Here is a 6000-nt window from a genome sequence, read left to right as displayed (position 1 = left end):
GCATGTGAAGAGCGACCTAAGAGGATTCAGACGGGTCACAACTTATACATGCAGCCACCTGGAACAGACTTTCTCCTTCGCCAAATAGATGCCATCCTTCGCTGGGGCAGGCCCGGGCGCCCTGAGTGTGAGTGTGTGACGTCAGGGGCCTCTGCTGTTGTGCAGCATGTGGCCCACAGATTAACGCTTTAAATGAGACTCTCTCCTGCTCTCAATGCACCCTCTGTTTGCTTACAAGACCCGGGTGAGACGGAGTGGAGGGATTGAGAGAGGTTTTGTATCTCCTCCTGTTTGGAGGGGGGGCGGGGGGGGGGGCATCCTATTATGAGTGAGGAGCTCAGGGAGGGCATGGTCACAAAGGGTTCAAACCCGAGAGTGTGTTTTTTTGGCATAGTTTGCAGCTTTGGCTCCTTTCTTTAAAGACATGTGGAAAACGACTCCTCCAAACAGATTTGAGTGTGAGACAGGTGCCAGCGCTGCCATCTGCTTGCAGTTTTACCTCCCTGTCTGTCTGCTCTCTGCTGGTCCCCTCCTCTCTCCATCGCTCCCTCATTCCTTCTTCCTGTGCCCCCAATCAGATCTGTCCGACGCCCTCCCATTGAACGGTACACAACCTGGAATTTCTGACAAATGAGGAATGGGAGGAATTCAAATCAAATCACGGGAGCACGTTTTTGACTTGTCACACCGTAAATAAACACATATGCGTATTTCAAGTTTTTTGTGAGTTCCTTGTTTATATTTCAGAGTGAGGTTTAGTGTGAAATAATAGCAAACACAAATTATACTTTATAGTTTGATTATTATTTTTATTGAAGTTTATTTAGCATTTTGTTTTTTTTCTAATTTGATTTTCTGATATTTCACGGAACTATAGTGTCTTAAGATACTGTATTATGAAGATGTTTTTTCCACAAGTCAAGAAGTGAACACAGAAAAATATTCAGGAAAAGGATTGAAAGCATTATTTTTAATGAAATGAAATCTGCGTCTCACCCACGTCTCACCCCCAGACCCTCTGTTGGAGGTGATTCGTATAGGATACCTAGAAAAATACAAATTCATGAGAATAAAACCTTTTTTATTTTTGAAGGTATAGGAAAAAGATATTACGAGTTTACTGTATTAAACAGCAGATACCATGAACAGTTTGAAGTTATTCAGAGTAACTATACTTTAATCAATATTTCAGTACCATACTTTGTGATGAGCATCAACGTACTACTTTACTTTAGGCTTTGTGTGATAGCTGCTGCATTTAATGTATTTATTATCTTTGTCCAGAACATTGGGTATTGTGAGATGAATAAACTATTTATAATAAAGACATCAACAGAGCCAGAACAGAAATTCCTCTCACTGTTCATGTTTACTTTCCAGCTTTGGATATTAATATCCTTCAATTTTTAAACACAGAAACGGTTGTTTAAAATCGAATCTCCTTTTACAAAACAATTTTAGCCTTTAAAAATGCTTTTTCAGTATTTAATCTATGTCTTTTCTCTTGATTTGTAAAATGGGGAAACTAAGAAATATCCATAATTAAATGAAATGTGGAAAAAAAAGAAAAGAAAAGAACTTTTTTAACACACATTTAATAATCAATGTAATTTTTGGTGTTGGTGGTTTAGAGACTTGGACTTTAATCTGACTGTGGGCTTCCACGCATCCGTCCCGCTCCACGCACGCGCGGGGCCTTTACTGCGACTGAGATCTGCTGTGAGGAACCCGGCAGACTCCAGCCGTGGAAAGCAACCTCTGAGGGTTTAAAAAAGCTGCTCCTGCAAGAAACGCGTCGCAGGTTGCTTTCAACCCTTCAGCCTGTCCCACAGGAGGAAAGGTTTCATTTTAGCTCACAGATATTCCTTTCTGGAAAAGACGTGACCAAATATTAACTTTAGCGGCCAACGTATGAAAATACATAAAAGTAAAAACACATTGTTGGCTCCTGTCTGCGCAGCTTCCCCGGGAGGAACGGGCCCAAGCCTGGAGCGCGTCGGCCGGTTCAGAAGCGCGGAGCTTTAACCCGCTGGTTGCTTCCTCTGCGAATGAGCCTGCCCAGACAAAGGTGAGCTCGAAAAGAGCGGGAAAAAAAGAGTCAACAAGCCAGGTGACAAATGGTAAGCAAGCGAGCTTTAAATGAAAAGCCGAGCCCGTCTGTCCAGAGTGGTTGAGGACGGACTTTTTTGTTCCGCGGACTCTCACACAGCGCGCAGGTGCGCCTTACAAAAGGAGCCTCTCCACCGACTGCTTCTTGGCCGCTGCTGAATGTTGAGGGGGGGGGGCCCACTGTGTTTGTTTGCTTTCTGCTTTGTCTGCTTAATGTCTCTGCCTGCTTGATACCTATTACTCTTTTTATAATGTTATTTAAGCGAGCATTTTCTCAGAGGTTGCTTTTTTGCAAGACATAAAAACCTGCTCAAAAGGAATGGAGGCCTGTCTGGAAGAAAAAGGAAGAAGCAACGGGAGACGAAGTTACATGAAGCAGCCCAGAAAGGAGGCGCTGCTGCTGCTAAGTAGACATACAATCTTAAATCAGAGCATGTCCTCTGCATGAGAAATTTCTCTCTCATCCTCTTCTGTTTTGCAATTAAATTAAGATTTCATTCTCACTCTGCATCTAAATGTCGTGTGTGTGTTTGGCCCAGAGGCTCCCATAAAGCGTGTGAAACCATCAGCGATTCAGAAGGAGACCATTGTGCCAGGGAGTCGCGCAGCAGCGATGCCGCTCCGACTCCGTGTGTTCTCTCAGCTGCTGTTTTGAATTCACAACTAACTTGACAAAAAGCATCCTCACTCATTCACCGCAGCAGATGGTGGCCAGCTCGCTGTTCACGGGTTTGCCCATTTCTTTTGGAGAGGCAGCTGTGGGAAGGCGCAGCTTTGCCCGCTGTTGCGTCCAGCTTCGTGCGCAGGCAACAAAGAGGAGGACAGTTGGAATGAAGCTCTGGAGTCTGAAGGATCAGAAAATCTCAAACAAAGATGCTTGCAGACAAAGCTTGTGTAAAATCGCCCATATCACTCTGGATCAACGCAGCGAGGCCGGGGTCTGTTTCATCAGAGAGTAATCCTTGAGATTATATCCCTGCATGTTGGACAATGAGCATATTGTTGTGATCTTGTTGTTGTAATCCAGCTGAGCGCCATATGCAATAGCCAGCCACGCTCTCTGGAGTGCTGCAGTGGTGAATAACAGACTGTCCAGCCGTAACACAGCGGCCCGTCTGCGGCTCGCTCTCTGCATCTGAAATACAGCCACTGAAATCAGCTCCGAGGAGCCGCATTAGAACCTACGCTCAATGTTTTGGTTCATTTATTTTTACACAGGATGAAGTCAAAATGCAGCTATACAAACGTCAGTCAAAGACGATCACAACATGGTGGAAGGCAGTCAAGCCTCCTGGAGGCGAGTAGGAATATGACTCGGATCCTTGGTTGTAGCCCGGAGTGCACAGAGAGGAGAGCCTAAATGATGGGTGAAGCCATCTGTCGGAGAACAGGAAGCGTGGAGGAGCCGAGCCGATGCTGGAAGTCAGGCTCTATAATGATGACATGCTAATCGCCGTATGACATTCATGGATTTGGCATCAATTTGAAAGGTCAGATTAATTAGTTGCACAGACACGAACAGTATTTTATAACAACCTTTGTCATTTACACCGCAAAAAGACTTAAATAACAAACAGGAAAACTGTAAGGAGGTTGATTCTGATCTATTTTTTAGATAGGACACCAGTCGGGGAAGTGGATCAATTTAAATATTTAAGTCTTTGGCTTCCTTCCCAGTTTTTTCTGCAGCCTCAGGCGACTGTCAAAGAACATAAATTGCAGCTTCTGTAAATTACCTCGGACCCATCGCTGCTTTACGAAGCTTTCAAATTGGTTGAATATAGAATCAATGTTCAGTAGTTGTAATTTATTTTAAAATACATTGACTTTCAGAATTCCTTGAACTGCTCATTTAACAGTTCTTAATGCCATGCAGGTCACCATGCAGCTTTAGGCGCAACAAGGATCCTTCCTTCATTCATCGTGGACGCCATCAACGATGTCGTGATACAGTGAGATGGATCTTCTCCCACATGAGGACTGCGCCAAGTCCATCTCGGAGCCGCCTGACAACAGAACAGAGGCGTGTTGGAAACCGAAGCTATCCACCTACAGGCCAGGCATCGCACGGCTGCGCCGTGACAGACGGGGACCGAGATCCCACTAAACTGCTGCTTCCTCTTCATGCCTGTAATTTTTGTATGTGACCTACACAACACTGGTTTATAGACTATTTACATATAAGGGCCAACTATGGTACTTGGTAGTGAAGTGAACATGTTTAAATACTGCAAAAAACTGTAACAGATCATTTACAAATGCTTTTACCTTTTGAGTTCCAGAGTGGAACGCCACAGGCGTTTTGGGCTTGAGTACATTTTAAAGTCGCACGCATCATGAGTAAATTAAACTGTGGTTAGGAATAGTTTATGATTAGTTTACTTACTAGATCTAATCTAGTAAGTACTAGTCATCTCATGAGCAATGATTACTAATTGGCCTGTTTGTCAAATAGTGAACTCACATTTATCTGTCCTGTTAACCTCTAAACACTCTACCTTTTCTTAAATGTCCCATATTATCTCAACAAGTTAATGCAGCTCCAAAACACTTATATGAAATATCGGTGCCAGTCTTTCGTCAAAACAGCAAACAGATGCTGCAGGACGGCGTCCGTCATTTCTGTCTCAAACCGCTCTGCCAGAAACGCTCTAAACCCGGACGCAAAAGTACATCCGTAGCAAGCATGCGCACAAGCGCTACTGTGGTAACCCGTGAGGTAACGTTTTTAGCACACAAAAAATATTTTGGCCAATTTTTGGCCAGCTACACTGGACAGCTCCATAGGTAGTCGGCTACATATGGAGCTGTCCAGTGCTGATCCTGAAAGTGACGTCTTTTCCGCGGCATTGACGTCGGGGAATGTTCTTTATCTTGCCCACTTCGGTTGTTTTTTTTGGTTTGCGCATGTCCATGACAAGACAAGGTGGTGGCTTTTTGGTTTTGCTTTGATTTTGTATCGATTATCTTTGTTCCTGCATGATGATTGCATTTGAATGGAACTTTTCCACATTATTAGATGTGTTAATTTATTCCTATCACAAACTTTGGTTCATACTTGCGATTTCTCATTTATAGTATGGCTTTATCTCTAACAAGTTTTAAGTTACAACCTTCTAAAAAAGTGATATCAAAACGGAATATTTTATTGTAATTACTGTGGCAGCTAAAGAGTTAAATAACAAAATAAATAGTTACTTAACAGCATGTTAAGGAGTAGTTACATTTATTTTACATTAAATTACATTACATTTAGTTACATCTTTTACTGTGTTATAGTTTACATTTGGCCTTTGGAGGCCAAACATAATGCTAATGTGGCCCTTGGAGAAAATGAGTTATTGGCGATGATGCCAATAATCTCAGGATGCAATAAAAAATATTTAGAATCATGCAGGCTTTATTTTACTCTTCTCCATCTACTTGTCACACCAAGACAAACATATTACAGATCTGAACTAATACAGCATGCGGTTTCAGCTCGATCTGCCGAGCTGGCAATAAACGGTGCAATGATAAACTCAGGATGGAATAAAAATGCTTCGAATCATCCATCCATCCATCTTCAAACCTTATCCAGGGTGGGTCGTGGAGGCAGCAGCCGAAGCCGGGAAGACCAGACTTCCCCCTCCCGGGCCACTTCTTCCGTGTTCCCAGGTCAGTTGAGAGATACCTGGCTGCTCTCAGGAGCGGCTGATGTCGGCCCGGATGACGGGACGGTGAAGAGAGAGCAGACACAGGGACACACGCATGTATGCGCACGTTCCCCCCGGCTTGACGTCAAGCCATGAGGGATTTCTTCCAGATGTGTTTCAGGAGGTGATTCACTGGATGGTTTATTTAGCTATTTTTGGGTTGATAAGGACCCAAAATCACCAAAATAGTGTAGAA

This window comes from Brachionichthys hirsutus, chromosome 16, assembly GCF_040956055.1.
Source record: "Brachionichthys hirsutus isolate HB-005 chromosome 16, CSIRO-AGI_Bhir_v1, whole genome shotgun sequence".
NCBI classification, from domain to species: Eukaryota; Metazoa; Chordata; class Actinopteri; order Lophiiformes; family Brachionichthyidae; genus Brachionichthys; species Brachionichthys hirsutus.
This window is presented reverse-complemented; position numbering follows the sequence as displayed.